Below are 17,950 nucleotides of genomic sequence, written 5' to 3' on the forward strand. Positions count from 1 at the left end.
CTAGATTGTTATGCTTTAAAATTGGGTGCATCTTATATGCCGGAGCGTCTTATATGACAAAAAATACGGTATATACTGAAAACCTTGAGGCCTATAATCTGTTTTTAACAATTACAGCAAATTAGAAATGGTCTTGACATAGTAGAATTGGAGCAGCTAAATGAGTCATCCTAAAAAATTTAATATCATTTGGTAATCCGGTTTACAACAAAACTGTATTTGGCTGAATCACAACTACAATGAGGCAAAAGCTACACTGGGACTTTGGGTTACATTGTGACATTGGGAAAAGTGTTGAGGCCATACTTTAATTCTAGTAATTCCTCAATTTTACAGTGGCTTGGGCACAACCAAAAGTAATCAAATAGCCTGATATAAGGGCTATATACACATGGCGCAGTTATGTGTACTGGACCAGTATGGCATCATCCCATCCCTATGGTTTTCTTATACATAATTCTTAAGAAATCCAAGGGTGACACCATAGTCTACATACCATGACATTAGATGGAACATTCTATGTATTTGTCCATGCAAAAAACAAGAGGGGATCTATAAATATTGTAACAGTATGCATGCGTGAAGCAAAGGATTTTATATAAAGCAATTAAATAGGGTATTCAGTAAAAATCGAGTAATAGAGGATAAGTGTTTGATCACAGTAGTTGGGGGGGGGGGGGGGGTCGGGTTCCAACTGCTTAGGTGATTTTGAGAATGGGGCCCCAGCTCTCTGCATGTAATAGAAGGAGTGTGTGCCTCAAATGTTACACGCTACATTAATTTCTATGGGAATGTCAGAGAGGCCTGAGTGTTGTTCTCCCATAGAAATTAATAGAGTTGGTGTTATCTGCAGCACACACTCTTCCTGAAAGCCAGGGGTCTCTGTTCTGGAGATCACGGGGGTCCCCCCCCCCCCCACACACACACACACACACAGACACCTAACCCTTATCCTATGGATATAAAATAAGTAGTTTTTTCACTGGACAAAACCTTCAAGCTTGAAAAAAAACTTTTTATTTGGCATTTAATACCTTAGGCTATGTTCACATATTGTAAAATAAAAGCAAAATATGTCCATGAAATAGAAATCCAACACATCCATAATTTTGATCTAATAAGGTGCACAATGAAAGTCTGTGGACAATTCAGTGCACACACTGTAAAATAAAAAAAGTCCATAATTCCAACATGGATGTCCTGTAATTATAAAAATCAGTCACTAGACAAAACCTGGCCGGTGAACACACATATTTAGGTGTCCATTATACATTCTGAGATTCTTATTGAGCCTATTCACTTTCCGACAATTCAGTCCTTATGTGAGGTACAGAGGTAGAATGCTGGCAGTTAACCTTTTTAAGCAAGAGTCTGACCCACTGATGCGCTTACACTTAACTTTATTATAATATCCCCTTCGCTTTTTTTTTCTTGTAAGAAAAAAAAATAATAGAAAAAAATCTACAACAGAAAGTGCTGCAGGGACAGAATAATGGTAAATGTTTTAAAATGACTAATTTAATCGGCAAGTGTTTCAGTGACCAGCAATTAATTATAGTCCGCTATGTAATCTCATTGTAAAGATAAAAAATCCCTAGTTCCAGCCAAGCTGCTATTCGGTTCTCCTCTTGTAAAGAATAGGTTGTCATAATCACAATGCTCATTGTCATTACAAGCTCTTTGTATTACACAAAAAAAAAAAAAAAAAGTTGAGTTTAAATTAAGGACACTGAAAATGAATTTTCTGCAAGCAAAATTTATTTCTTTTTTTATTTAGTAAAATTATATTTCTGGTGAACTTTTACCCTTTTTTTAATTATCAGTGTTTTAATTTGTCACAGTTTGATGAATGCCATAGAACTGTAGAAAACTATAATTTATGACTAAATAGTCTGTTAGAAATATTAAAAATATTAGGGGATATGAACATACTAAAAAAGTAGTTAAAAACTAAACAAGAAAAATCACAGTTCTAAAGATGGTGCTTTATAGCTTGTGTTTGTGTGTCAATGGATGTGAACAGCTTTGAAAGCTCTATTGATTGCTTCTATGTATCTAAAAGGGGTATTCTGATGTTGGAAAATGTTACTCTAAAGGAGTTGGGGTGCTTACAAATTAACAAACTATACTCACCTGCCCTGATCCCCTTCAGGTGGCACTCCTGCTCCCAATTGCTCCCTGCCTCTTCTTTTGTTGCTGTGAGGAATTGTCCCTTGAAGTAATGCCCGCTCATCCAATCACTGACTAATAGTATACACATCCTTCGATAAGTAGTTTATTTGTCAGAGCTAGAAAGTTTTGCCAGTAGCAGGTAGCTTTAAAAAGTTTGGGCACATTTCTTTTTTTCAGGATTTAGAGACTGGTATGGAATATTCCAGGATGTTGGAATACTTCAAACTTTACAATATGTATTGTGTGTCAATGTCAAGTAATACATTTGGGGGAAAAACAGATTTCAGAAAAAGCAGCCCATTGAGTAGTTACCTGGTAGATGTCCTGAGTACTAACTTAAGAAGTATGCACTCGACTACTGTAAAAAGAATGCATGGGCATTGTCATTGTTAAACAAATGGAAAAAAAAAACAATTACCCTACATCCCGGCATATAAGATGACTTTTTAACCCCGAATTTTCTTCTGAAAAGTCGGGGGTCGTCTTATAAGCCGGGTATTGAGGTCCAGGATAGGAAAACTTCTAATTATCTGCCCAGGCCGCCTCCTGTGTGTGGCTGCAGGCGGGGGCCGGCCAGAGCAAGTGAAAACTGATACTGTATACTAAAAACTAGAGTGCCTCCAGCTGTTGTGAAACTACAACTCCCAGCACGGCAAAGGCTGTCCGGGCATGCTGGGAGTTGTAGTTTTACAACAGCTGGAGGCCCCCTGGTTTTTAGTATACAGTATTAGTTTTTACCTGCTCTGGCCGGCCCCCCACCTGCAGCCACACACGGGAGTCGGCCTGGGCAGATAATCATAGGTATTCCTAAGCCGGACATCACTGTGTCCTGAAAAATGTTTTCGGGACATAAGGATGTCCGCCGGTCACTTACCATTCCCCGGCGTCCTCCTGCGATCCTCCTTCGGTCCTCCTGCGGTCCGGTCCTCTGTCTCTATGGTTGTACGCATGGGACGTCAGTGCCTACAACCATAGAGGCAGAGTAGCACAGGACCAGGAGGACCGCAGGAGGACGCGCCGACCGGGGCCTGGTGAGTGACCGGCCATGCTAGCTTAAGTGATCCGGTCACCGCTCCCCGGTCCCGGCACCTACTGCTATGGTCCATAGGCCATAGCAATAGATGGTGACCCGGGCCGGAGGAGCGGTGACCAGAACACAGTGGGGGCAGTAGAGACATACAGCCTGCAGCCATACACTGTATATGGCTGGAAGCTGTATGTCTGTTAGGGGGAGCTGCCAATCTCATGTGGGGGGAGCTGCCTACTATTGTGGGGGAACTGCTGACCTAATGTGGGGGGAGCTGCCTACAAATGTGGGGGGAGCTGCCTACTATTGTGGGGGAGCTGCCTACAAATGTGGGGGAACTGCCTACTATTGTGAGGGAAATGCTGACCTAATGTGGGGGAATTGCCTACAAATGTGGGGGGAGCTGCCTACTATTGTGGGGGAACTGCCTACTATTGTGGGGTAAATGCTGACCTAATGTGGGGGAATTTCCTACAAATGTGGGGGGAGCTGCCTACTATTGTGGGGGAACTGCTGACCTAATGTGGGGGGAGCTGCCTACAAATGTGGGGGAGCTGCCTTCTATTGTGGGGGAACTGCTGACCTAATGTGGGGGGGAGCTGCCTACAAATGTGGGGGGAGCTGCCTACAAATGTGGGGGAGCTGCCTACTATTGTGGGGGAACTGCTACTAATGTGGGAAAGCTGCCTACTAATGTGGGGTAACTGCTGATCTAATGTGGGGTAACTCCCAGCCTATTGTGGGGGAGCTGCCAACTATTGTGAGGGAACTGCCGACCTAATGTGGGGGAATTGCTGACCTAATGTGGGGGAACTGCCGACCTAATGTTGGGGAGCTGGCAATCTAATGTGGGGGAACGGGCAACCTAATGTGGGGGAACTGGCAACCTAATGTGGGGGAACTGCCAACTTAATGTGGGGGGAACTATACTGCCTACCTAATGTGGGGGAACATGATGCCTACCTAATGTGGGGGGAACTACAAGGTACCGTACATCGCGGTAGGAGGGGTAGTCTTATATGGCGAGTATATCCCAAACTCTATATTTTAACTGTAAAAGTTGGGGGTCGTCTTATACGCCAAGTCGTCTTATACGCCGGCATATACTGTATTGTATTTAAAAATATTATTTACTGAAAATAAGGATCTTGACTTTCTATTTAATAAACAGACTGAAGATTAGGCAATACAAGTATACAGCAGGAGGATTGGTGGGAATAATATTTGAAGAGCATCTGTAGCCTCATAAGCACCAGAAACCACAGTGCTAGCACACGCACAGGGCTTCTACCATTCGAGTAGCCATGTGCATCAATCAAAAGCCAGTGACATTGGGGAGAGAGGCATGTTGGTTCAGTGCAGTGCCAGGATACTGTTTATGGAATTTGAATGTGCTGTTATAGCTTGTTTTTAGCAACATAACAAAATAAAGATATTCAAAGTGTACCTGTCATCAACAAAAACGTTTTATATAATGTAGATAATACTATTATACATATATTTGTAATATACATTGGTTAAAAAAATATGTATATTTTTGCCCCTGCAGCTATGGCCTGTGTATCTATATGAGGAGTCCAAACACAGGAAGTGAGCTGCAGGAATAGCACTTTTTCACCCAAAAATATACAATTTTGTTTAACTAATGTATATTACAAATATACATATAATGGTATTATCCACAGTATATAAAAAGTTTTTGTTGATGACAGGTACACTTTAAGGAAATAGCACAGTGAGGAGTATGTGCTTATGGGGTTACAGGGGTCAGTTTAGGTGACAGATGTTCTTTATTCTTTTAGTAACATTTATGTTTTTAGGTTTTTTTTTATCATCCAATCATTTACTTATTTTACAATTACCACACACCCTAGTTTTCTCTTCTCTTTTCAAATGTTATTACAACTCAGCATCTATTTGTCTTGTCTCATCTCAGACATTGTTAACACAATTCTTAAGTGTAATCTTGTTACCATAGAGCTCAGTGCTTGAAGATAGAATACCTCGTCATGCCTTGGGTGTAAGGCAATTTTTCTTCTTGAAGAAACACACCTCTTAACTAACAGCATGGCCTTCATGGTGGTAGTAGAATTACTCTCGGAGGAGAATATTCACTTTTGAAAACGAAATCAATGCAACTGGGACATAGGATGGAGAAAAAAAAACAAAGGCAGAGCGCAATGAAACACTGACATTTCAAAAGTGTTAAATTGTTTGGCTTTAAATCAGTTATCATTATCATGATAGTCATTTATTGGGAAAGGTTTGTCCATTACCATATGACTCCAGCGTAGCTGTTACACCACTTTACTTCATGTATTCTACTAGTATAGTACTTCTTGAATTGGATACAAACTATTTAATATTAAGAGAAGACAATATTTTGCAGCTGGATATTAACGATACCAATTAAAAAAAAAAAAAATGACAGGTTTCCATATCACGGTGATATGATTTAGTCTGAAAGACTCTAAAAGTCCCTTATCGACAGATCACTCCCTCTAAGTAAATAGGGAAATATTTGTCAGTCAAGGGCTGCAGCCAAACCCCATGAGTCCTTAGAGTAAATCATAGATACCTGTTATAGGAAAGCCTGTCAGTATTTTATGTTGCCCATGGTGCTGGCAGCATGAAGCTTATGACATGTTCCCTTAAAGACAACATCTTTGTAATGTCCGTTTTAGAGTTTGGTGTTTGTTGTTTACATTTACACATGGAATTGTCAGATCTCATGTTTGCCTTTTTTTTGTTGCAGAGATTTCTGCAACTGTTCCATTGATCTGAATGAGTCTGTAAAGGAGTATTCCAGGAATTTTTTTTATTTGACTATGCTACAGGGGCTGTAAAGTTAGTGTAGTTCATAATATAGTGTCTGTACCTGTGTGTGACGGTTTTCTCACAATTCTTCTGTGATTTTCACCCCAATATTTATTTTTCACAGCATACAAAATAACTGTTGACTCAGATTTTTCCCAGGTTGCAATGCAGCCGAGACCTGACTCACTAGTCAGCTGATGACATGGAGCCTGTCTGCTTCAATGGGTGGAGCAATCGCCTGGTGAGAGAGAGATCAATCTGCAACTAATGCAACAGCTGTAGGCTCCTTGATATAAAACCACAGGTCTTTTGAATAGATACAGCTCATTTATGTTTCAATGGGTGGGGTGGCTGATATGTGGGAGGGAGGAAAATGGAATTATGGGATTAGTAGGCAAAAAAGAAAAGTCAAAACGGAAATACCAGTTCACAGAAAGCTAGCTACATTGTTATGGTAATCTCACAACATAGCCATTTAACCCCAAGACAACCGCAGATCCTTCCTAAGTATGTCCATTACTGTCTGCCAGGTACATACTAAAATCACCTTATGGTGGAGAACCCCTTTAAGTCTTTAACCCCTTAAGGACTCAGCCCATTTGGGCCTTAAGGACTACGACAATTTTATTTTTACGTTTTCATTTTTTTCTCTTCTCCTTCAAAAAATCATAACTCTTTTATATTTTCCTAGTATGAGGGCTTGTTTTTTGTGTGACCAGTTGTCCGTTATAATGCCGTCACTCACTTTACCATAAAATGTATGGCGCAACCAACAAAATACTATTTGTGTGCGGATATTAAAAAGAAAACCTCAATTTAGCAAATTTTGGAAGGTTTCGTTTTCACGCCATACAATTTACGGTAAAAATTACATGTGTTCTTTATTCTTTGGGTCAATACAATTAAAATGATGTTAATTCGGGTAGAAAACAGACATGGTGCACATCTACAATCTTGTACAATGATCTGATTGCTTCTCAGCATATCAAAAACTAACAGGTTGTTAGTATACATTTTTGATCAAAAAGTACAAGCCCACTCGCCACGTCAAGGCCACCTATTTAGAGTGGGTCCCTAACGTCCCCAGCATAAAATGGCGTAGCACTGGGCGGTGACCACCACAGCAGTGCCCCAATGCCCCTCAAACCAGTCTATGGGCCGCACCTCCCCGCAGACACGGCGCCACGGCAGCAACGGACGCCGCACAGCACCACACCAGTGTGAACAAGGTGTAATAGCCCATTTACCAAGCTCTCCCAGTTGGACTGGGAGGCTGCTAGGAAAGAAATGGCCCTTGTGTAGCTAACTACTACTTATATAGGGTTGGGCTGAAGGGGTGGGGAAGAGTGCAGACACATGTTAAAACAAAAAAAAATTATAATTAAAATGATACCCATAATAATATACTTTTCTATTACTGTTGCACTTTAAAAAAAATCGCAAACTGTTTAACCAAATTAGTACGTTTAAAATCCCCCTATTTTGAAGGCTTATAACTTTTTCATTTTTCTGTATAAGCGGCGGTATGAGGGCTCATTTTTTGTGCTGTGATCTGCACTTTTTATTGATACCATATTTGCTTATATAAAACTCTTAATGCTTTTTTTTATACATTTTTTGGGAATAAAATGTTATAAAAAAAAGCAGCTATTTTAGACTTTTTTTTTATGTTCACGCCATTCACCGTACAGTATCATTAACATTTTATTTTGATATTTAGGATATTTATGCATGAGGCAATATGAAATATGTATATAAAAAAAAAATTTACACTTTTTGTGGGTGAAATAGGAAAAATGGGACAATTTATGTTTTTATTGGGGGAGGGGGTTTTTCACATTTTTTTTTGACTTTTTACTTTTTTTTACTTTTATTTTTACACTTTAATAGTCCCCATTGGGGACTATTTATAGCAATCATTCGATTGGTAATACTGTTCAGTGCTATGCATAGGACATATCACTGATCAGTATAATCGGTCATCTTCTGCTCTGGTCTACTCGATCGCAGACCAGAGCAAAAGACCCATGGAAGGCAGTGACCTGTAGAAAGAAAAAAGGGGAGAGACCAGAGGGAGGCGCCTCGTGTGATACCGTATGGGAATGGAAAATTATAGCAGTTTGTGGTCAAAATAAATGACCCCTAGGTAGTGGCTGCTCACCTGAGAGCAAGTCAGAACTTGCATATCAACCCACAGTGGGGTTACAAAAGTTCACGGAGTACTGGAACCGCTGCTAAGCCGGAGGTCACAGGGAAAGGAAGAAGACCAATCCTGATGTAGCTTGTGGTAGGGAAGTTGAGAAAAAAGACCTCTTAAAGGCGCTGCAGACTCCAATGGAATCAAACCGAAGCCAGAGATGTACAAAACACTGGGAGGTTTATTGCAATAGATAAAACAATAAAAAGGATTACGCGTTTCGGGGGAGCCACCCCCTTCTTCAGATCAGAATACATGCAGTGAGATATGCAGAGTTTAAATATGTACAAAATGGGCGCCAACCACTTAAGTGGGGGGAGCCAAACATCTTTATGTCACATGATGCAAAAAACAGAATGTAATAAATGAGTCTAAAAAAACACATCCAATATACATTTAACAATTGTATCAGACCATTGTGAGTGTAAAATCACAAGAGCCATCTTATAAATATAGTAAGGAATGTAAAACAGACCTACAGAACATTGATCTCTATTGGCAGTGTCCGGACCGTCAAAGGTAAACATCCGGCGCATGCTGGATGAACTGATGCTAAAACCAGATGTAAACATCCGGACAGTGCCGCGGTCCGGATGCTGTCACAGACGCCAGCCCCTTACGCGCGCCAGCAATGTTGATAAACAAATACTATGGTCACGGGCATCTGGCCGGACGTCATAGGACCAAAAAACAGCCGACGGATACAAGGACCACAGATGCGTTGCTAAGAGACGGTCGTCACGTGACCGGAATGAACCAATAGGTGTTCAGAGACCGCAATAGAGCTGTCAGAGGTAGTTAGGAAGAAGGTAAGATAATGTGGTGAAACTAATGGAAATGCAAAGATGCATAAATATATAATGAACGGAAGAAGATACTCTACTGGACATATATGCCATATAAAAGGGAAAGTTGAAAAAATCAAAGTATGCGCAAAATTGGCATGTAAGCATACTTGTGTGAATGAATGGATCGTGTAGTGCTCGCACCGATTTTTCTGGTGTAGCGCCCTCATGGAATATTACACTGTGGTGCTCATGGGGTAAGAATAAGCAAAGAAAGAGCCTAATTAAAAAGAGATATGTTAAACAGGGTAAGGGATTAAAGCCCAATAGAGACCAACCAATATCACTACGTATGGATGATATATATCCTGGCGTTCTAAAAAATATATATAAAAATGTATAGATATATAATATCCCTTTGTGCGGATAATTATAAGCTAAAAAGGACACAAAGTGATATGTAAAACAAATCATGTCCAATCTGGGATAAGAAGGTGTGTGAAAAAACATATAATAATTATTTATGAGATATATTAAATATTAAAAGTATTTTACAAAATAGTAATAAAAATAGTAATAATAATCTTCTTAATTAAGCGTATTACAGATTACATTCTATCATTTCGTTCAGACCTCTGGGTGTTAGGGTGCCCAGGGTGTGAATCCAGAAATTTTCCCTCCTCCTTAGCGTATTGAATCTCTGGTTCACACTCTTTGTAATCTGTTCAATGGGGGTAGCCAAAATACAATTGAAATCCCCACTGTGTTTCTCGGTCAGATGTCGAGAAACACTGTGTAGGAGAAAACCATGAGCTGTATTACTCCGATGTTTATTGAGGCGTTCCCTAAAACATCTGATCGTCCTTCCCACGTATTGTAAGCCACAAGGGCACTGCAATACATATACAATGTATTGAGATCCACAGTTCAACAATGATTTTATGGGGAAAGTATCCCCTGTAGTAGTGGAGGTGAAGGTTTTGCATTTATGTGCAATAATGGAACAGCATTTACACCGTGCCAAACCGCAACGGTAGCTCCCTGTGGTATCAAGAAAGGTGGAGGAAGGTGTAATCTGAGATTTCAGCTTGCTGGGAGCTACCAGATTACGCAAGGTACGAGCTCTACGAAAGGTGATGGGAGGTTTAGATGGAAGAAAGCTGTTGAGATGGGGGTCTGCAGTTAAGATGGACCAATGCTTGGTTAGAATCTTTCTAATGTCTTGGTGTTCTCTACTGTAAGTGGTTATGAAATTTGTAGAACGATTAATGATGCTAGTAGATGCAACATCCGCCTTTGGAAGTAGACATTTGGCTTGATCGAGAGAGAGAGCTCTAATGAAAGAAGAATGTACAAGGGAGGTAGGATAGCCCTTCGCTTTGAACCTGGCTTTTAGAATATTACTATTCTAAAAGCCAGGTTCAAAGCGAAGGGCTATCCTACCTCCCTTGTACATTCTTCTTTCATTAGAGCTCTCTCTCTCGATCAAGCCAAATGTCTACTTCCAAAGGCGGATGTTGCACCTACTAGCATCATTAATCGTTCTACAAATTTCATAACCACTTACAGTAGAGAACACCAAGACATTAGAAAGATTCTAACCAAGCATTGGTCCATCTTAACTGCAGACCCCCATCTCAACAGCTTTCTTCCATCTAAACCTCCCATCACCTTTCGTAGAGCTCGTACCTTGCGTAATCTGGTAGCTCCCAGCAAGCTGAAATCTCAGATTACACCTTCCTCCACCTTTCTTGATACCACAGGGAGCTACCGTTGCGGTTTGGCACGGTGTAAATGCTGTTCCATTATTGCACATAAATGCAAAACCTTCACCTCCACTACTACAGGGGATACTTTCCCCATAAAATCATTGTTGAACTGTGGATCTCAATACATTGTATATGTATTGCAGTGCCCTTGTGGCTTACAATACGTGGGAAGGACGATCAGATGTTTTAGGGAACGCCTCAATAAACATCGGAGTAATACAGCTCATGGTTTTCTCCTACACAGTGTTTCTCGACATCTGACCGAGAAACACAGTGGGGATTTCAATTGTATTTTGGCTACCCCCATTGAACAGATTACAAAGAGTGTGAACCAGAGATTCAATACGCTAAGGAGGAGGGAAAATTTCTGGATTCACACCCTGGGCACCCTAACACCCAGAGGTCTGAACGAAATGATAGAATGTAATCTGTAATACGCTTAATTAAGAAGATTATTATTACTATTTTTATTACTATTTTGTAAAATACTTTTAATATTTAATATATCTCATAAATAATTATTATATGTTTTTTCACACACCTTCTTATCCCAGATTGGACATGATTTGTTTTACATATCACTTTGTGTCCTTTTTAGCTTATAATTATCCGCACAAAGGGATATTATATATCTATACATTTTTATATATATTTTTTAGAACGCCAGGATATATATCATCCATACGTAGTGATATTGGTTGGTCTCTATTGGGCTTTAATCCCTTACCCTGTTTAACATATCTCTTTTTAATTAGGCTCTTTCTTTGCTTATTCTTACCCCATGAGCACCACAGTGTAATATTCCATGAGGGCGCTACACCAGAAAAATCGGTGCGAGCTCTACACGATCCATTCATTCACACAAGTATGCTTACATGCCAATTTTGCGCATACTTTGATTTTTTCAACTTTCCCTTTTATATGGCATATATGTCCAGTAGAGTATCTTCTTCCGTTCATTATATATTTATGCATCTTTGCATTTCCATTAGTTTCACCACATTATCTTACCTTCTTCCTAACTACCTCTGACAGCTCTATTGCGGTCTCTGAACACCTATTGGTTCATTCCAGTCACGTGACGACCGTCTCTTAGCAACGCATCTGTGGTCCTTGTATCCGTCGGCTGTTTTTTGGTCCTATGACGTCCGGCCAGATGCCCGTGACCATAGTATTTGTTTATCAACATTGCTGGCGCGCGTAAGGGGCTGGCGTCTGTGACAGCATCCGGACCGCGGCACTGTCCGGATGTTTACATCTGGTTTTAGCATCAGTTCATCCAGCATGCGCCGGATGTTTACCTTTGACGGTCCGGACACTGCCAATAGAGATCAATGTTCTGTAGGTCTGTTTTACATTCCTTACTATATTTATAAGATGGCTCTTGTGATTTTACACTCACAATGGTCTGATACAATTGTTAAATGTATATTGGATGTGTTTTTTTAGACTCATTTATTACATTCTGTTTTTTGCATCATGTGACATAAAGATGTTTGGCTCCCCCCACTTAAGTGGTTGGCGCCCATTTTGTACATATTTAAACTCTGCATATCTCACTGCATGTATTCTGATCTGAAGAAGGGGGTGGCTCCCCCGAAACGCGTAATCCTTTTTATTGTTTTATCTATTGCAATAAACCTCCCAGTGTTTTGTACATCTCTGGCTTCGGTTCGATTCCATTGGAGTCTGCAGCGCCTTTAAGAGGTCTTTTTTCTCAACTTCCCTACCACATGGAAGGCAGTGGAGGCAGGTGAGGGAACCTCCGACTGCCATGCTGGATGATCGGATCGCCGCAGCAGTGCTGCGGCTATCCTATCATCCATTCAAAGTACACCGATGCTGCAGATGCTGTGATCTGTATTGATCACGGCATCTGAGGGGTTAATGGTGGACATCCGCGGGATCGCGAATGTCCGCCATTATGGGCAGGTCCCTGGCTGCTATCAGCAGCCGGGACCTGCCACGCATGACGCGAGCATCGCTCCGATGCTAGCGGTTATGCATAGGACATAAATGTACGTCCTGGTGCGTTAAGTACCAGCTCACCAGGATGTACATTTACGTCCAGCGTCATTAAGGGGTTAAATAAATTTTCAAGGCAGCTATAATACTCACATATGGCTCTATTCCCTCTTGTTTTGTGGTCACAATATGTGGGAATGCCTTCAAAAAATTGTTCAGAAACTCTATGCACCTTCTGCATACCCAAATATTTAAAAGACCAAATACAGACTTCTAGGTAATATTTTTTTTTTTCAAACAAATACATTTTGTTTGTGGTATTCAAATGTTTACTAGTTCACAAAACATGTTCAGTAAACAGTGTTGTAGTAACTAGAGCAGTATGCACTGTGATAATTTTGTAAATATGTCAAAGGGTTAAAAAAAAAGTCAAGGAGTGATATGTAAGAAACTAAACCTAAGAACAAGGGGGCACACCTGAGGTTAATTGGGAGGAAATGAGGAGCAACTTGAGAAGAATATTACCAAGTAGTAGGCAGGGGGACATGGGGTTCAGAGGGAATACCCTCCATCTGTTAACTACTTAGATGCCATGTTCTCTATTGACCTCAGCCCCTAAACTGTTGCAGCAGAGTGCAACAAGGCAAAAAACAGAAAATAAAGAGTGTATATTACTCTTTTACAAATTCCACTTTAGCTTCTTATTGATGATTTTGTGCCCCCTCTCCACACACACATACATTTTCTGTGCTAACATGACATCCATATTAATGACTAAAAACAATAACTGGCATTAAAGGAGAGCTATCATGCAGCAAAATGTCTCCCCTATACAAAGTATAAGGGATAAGTTTTTGATTGCAGTGGGTCGGACCATTGGGACCCTCCACAATCTCCTTCATGGGACCCTGGCTCTCCCCGGAGGTAGCTTCTCCATTAAGAGGGACAAAACAGAGACCAATAATTGACTGCAGTGGTCACCTGTTTTCACAATTGACAGCATGCACAGAGTGGCAAAAGCACATATAGGGCTGTATAATTTATATATTAAACAGTTTATCATTTCTAAATGTTAAGCTCAAAACATAGGCACAAATTGTAAATCCCAGAAAACCCCTCAAATGCTATGAAATCCAATTTCACTTTTATTAATAAAAATATAATTAAGATACAGCACAATCAATAAATAGACAGATAATAATAATAATAATAATTATTATTATTATTATTATTATTATTATTATTATTATTATTATTATTATTATTATTATATACAGTCCAAGGCTGACATATAACTATTATATTCTGCTGCATATACAGATAGAAATCAATGCTGGTTAAGGAGCTGAATTGCCTCCTATAACATATGAAGAGTGACTTACAGAGCTCCAAGGTTGCACAATGTATAGCTAATTTAAAATGGAAGGCAAACCAGCATTACTAATAGATTGTTACAGTATTTCTCTTGAAAAATTGAACAGGCATGACCTGCAATACTATTCCTGCATATGACAGAGATAATAAGATATGGGTGGTGTGGAGCAACTGTATGCGTCATGATAAGCCATGTTCCATTGTTAGACTTAAAGTACCTACATAACATTCTACAATTAGAAGAGCATCGGTGATATATAAAGCATATGGTGATGATTATATATATGCTTTATGATCATGTCTCTGCCTTGGTTAATTCTGAGGAAACTGTGTAGATTATTCTACTTTATAGAGTTCAGTGGACAATGACCTCATTAGATAAATCTCCACTATTTTGAACCAGGTCTATTCTAAGAAGTTTTCTACCTAAATGAAAAAAAATTCATATATTAATAGGAAAAAAAATAGTTTAAGTTCAGTTATTAAACATAATTAATAGTTTAGTAAAAAAAAAACTTAATAGAATTTTGTCTTGTTTATTTTCACATTTTCTGCTTTCTCTTTTTTTAAACTTTATTTAGCTTTCTTTGCTTTTCTTTTCTCATTGCAAGGACAGAAAAGGAATTTACCTATACGTGGCTTGTTTTCTGACCATACAATACAGTGAGCTGTTTGAAGAATGTGTGCAGGGGGTCGGAAAAAAAAAGTTTGAGACTACTGGGAAAAACTAGAGGATGATAGTAGAGGAGGAAGAAGAGGTTGAAGGAGGAAGCAAGGGATATCGAGAAGGAAGAGGTTGGGGGAGTTGAACCAGACAATGGCCCAGTTTTATTAATCTGCCTGAAACCCTAATTGTTTTTTCTTATAACAACGAATCACAGCTCAGCTTTTATATCTTAATGAGCTCTGGTAAAGTGAAAGTTGTGCTGTGATTGGTTGTTATGGGCAAAACCAGACAATTAGGCTTTCAGGCTGATTGTCAAATACGGGCCAATGTGTCATTCCTCTGTCCTTCTTACTGGCTAGATCTTGGTTACTTGGATAAAGTCTTCCTCTGTTTATTTTACTTCATAACATTAAGAGTTAATGAGGAAAAATACAAGTATAACTTTTTGATGCTCATAGATGGTTACATTCCTTTCTCCATGCAGAACTCTTGGAAGACCATCAAAAATGTTAGGGTCTATTTAATGTGTGTCTTTGTCGTCACTTGTTCAGCTTTATTGACATGTTCTGCAGATGCTGTTATGGTAATTTTTCTCTTTATATTATGGTGTAAATTACAGCAATTATTGATCCCAACTCGCTGTTGAATTCAATATTTTAGTTTACTTTTTCAGTTTATCTTTATTACTTTTACAGTAAATAGAATTTTATGAGTCACAGATGAGTAACCAATTTACCTGCAAAGCAAATAAAACAGTTACAGAATAATAGGAATAAAGAGTGAAGTATCATTCATATGTGAACTCTATAAAGGTTAAAGGAGTAACTGAAAATAATTATTTAGTGAACAACCTCTTACTTTAGAAGTTGTTAAGTTTATGAATAAAATTGTACATTGAAAAGACAGTATTCGAAACGTATTGAAAAAAATACTTCAATAATTTCTTTATTTGTCTGTAATAAAGAGTACCTTTAGGGTAGGGTCACATGTAAAGGATTTGCAGGGTATTTTAAGCTGCGGATCTGCAGACGGCCGACCTCTATTGAGTGCTTCCTGCTGTGCCTGCTCATAGCAGCCATCCTCCGCTGCTACGGCCAGACACACAGGGACCTGGGAGTCGCCTTGCGCATGCGCATTGTACTCCGCTCTCTGCCTAACTCAGGGAGCAGGGGGAGCCACCACAATGTCTGTGAGTACACTGTGCGTGTGCGTGACGACTCACTGGTCCCTGTTTGTCTACTCGTTGCAGCGGAGGATTGCTGCTACGAGCAGGCACAACAGAAATCACACAAAAGGGGCCGCTCATTGGCGGATTTGCAGCGTAAAATACATTGCGGATTCATTACATATGACCCTTCCCTTAATGAAAATCCTGTTTATCTTTAACAGGAATTGACTAAAAATGCCCAAGATCCAACCACCCCAGATAATGTCAGATTTAGCCCAGTGATGTTGGTTATGAACAATCAATCATGTATTTCTTTCTTTGATTTGTATTATATTTACTTATACATTATCTAGGGATAAAGAACATAAAATAAGATTCTTAATGATTCAAACAAAGAATTGCTACTTATTACTGTTGCTTAGGCAATGGACTATTTGTGTTCTGCAAAGGACTTCCTAAAGACTCTTGACAATTTTAAGATTTGAGAAAGTAGCATAATGGAGTGTAGTTCGGAGAATATTAATTCCCCTTTTGGAATTAAATGTGTCCACTGAGAAAGGTCAAAACTGAAAAGATTAGAGTTATTACAGGAGTTTTGGTTTGGGTCAAAAGGTAACAGATTTGTAAATGCTTAAAAATGTCCGGTGTACAGCATGCATTTTAAAGTTAGTTGACAAATTTGAATTATTACAGAAGGGAGAATTCAAATAAAATGCTGATATAAAGCCAATGCCTGCCTCTCACCAAGAAGGTGAAATAGGTTGGGAATTATTTATACAATCATAAAAGAAAGGCTATAATTAATTTTGGTGGTAAAACTTTACAGTGCATGGAAAAAGGACTCTATGCTTTAAGCATCACTGAAATTGTAACGGGATTGGTAGGATGAGGTATGTGACCAAAAGGAGTCCAATGCCTGTTGGTAGAGGATAACAGGACTGTTTGGCCTGGTCTAAAAATCACATATCTGTAATAATGAAATAAGCCTTTGAGATTGAGGCCACTAGGCAACTAGTCTATTAGGATCTTTGACAAGTCAGAGTTTTACAAGCAATTTTTCGGCATTTTCCAGTCAACACAAAATTACTCTTTTGGGAGTATAGTATGCTATGGCACAGTATGGAGGGTTTAAAGGTATATTACAGGTTAAGTTGAATGTTGAGGCCAAGTATCTGTACTCTACTGGACTATTAAAAGTCAAACAGTTTTAGTGTATCATATTTAAGAGGATTAGAAATGGCAGTTTTAGTGTTGTCAGTGAAATTTATGGAGAATGTAGAATTAGTAAGTGTAATAATATGCATATATGTATGTGATCTAACAGCATTAGCTAGGGGCTCAAGGATTAAAACAAAAGTGAGGGGGTAAACCCTGTCCAGTCCTAACAGAAAATGGGATCAATGATTTACCATTAGCAAGTACCTGGAAGTTGGGATTCAAATGTAGAGATTTGAAGGGGCTTTCAAGAAGCCCCACCAGTCATGAGAATGAAGACAGAATGTCATCAGTTCCCCGAGCATGTGCTTCCAGAACTCGATGCCTTCTACATAGTTATTCAATTTGTCCATTGTCCATTGCATTTGTCCAGTATATTTGTGGCAGAGAAAGAGGCTTGATCAACACATTCTCATTCATTAAATTGTTCCAATAAATCTATGAGTTGTTTCTTTCTAAGTTTTATGTCATGAGTGTCATATTTTATATGCTTTGTGTGCATTCCCTTAGATAAATGTATTATTATATGGGATGTTGTAAAGTGATATATTGTTTTGTAGCTCTGTCTTAAGAGAAGTTTTGGTGTCTGGTAGGGAAAACAGATAGTTTTTCATTTGCTGGGCAGAAGGGGTTGAAATTTGTTGATGATAAGGGGTTCATGGTCAGACAAAGTTATCTGCCCTATGTAAGAGTTAGCAAGAAGCTTTAAAGGGGTACTACCGTGCTGACAACTTATCCCCTATCTAAAGGATAGGGGATAAGTTGCCTGATCGTGCGGGGTCCCGCCGCTGGGG

The 17,950-nt window shown here is 39.3% G+C and overlaps 1 protein-coding gene across 1 annotated transcript in view; it reads left to right on the plus strand.

Annotated features, from left to right (window-relative positions):
* IL1RAPL1 (interleukin 1 receptor accessory protein like 1) overlaps positions 1-17,950 on the plus strand; it is a 1,525,014-nt gene that overhangs the window by 455,860 nt on the left and 1,051,204 nt on the right. The gene's annotated exons all lie outside the window — the stretch shown is intronic.

Source organism: Hyla sarda, chromosome 2 (assembly GCF_029499605.1).
Source record: "Hyla sarda isolate aHylSar1 chromosome 2, aHylSar1.hap1, whole genome shotgun sequence".
NCBI classification, from domain to species: Eukaryota; Metazoa; Chordata; class Amphibia; order Anura; family Hylidae; genus Hyla; species Hyla sarda.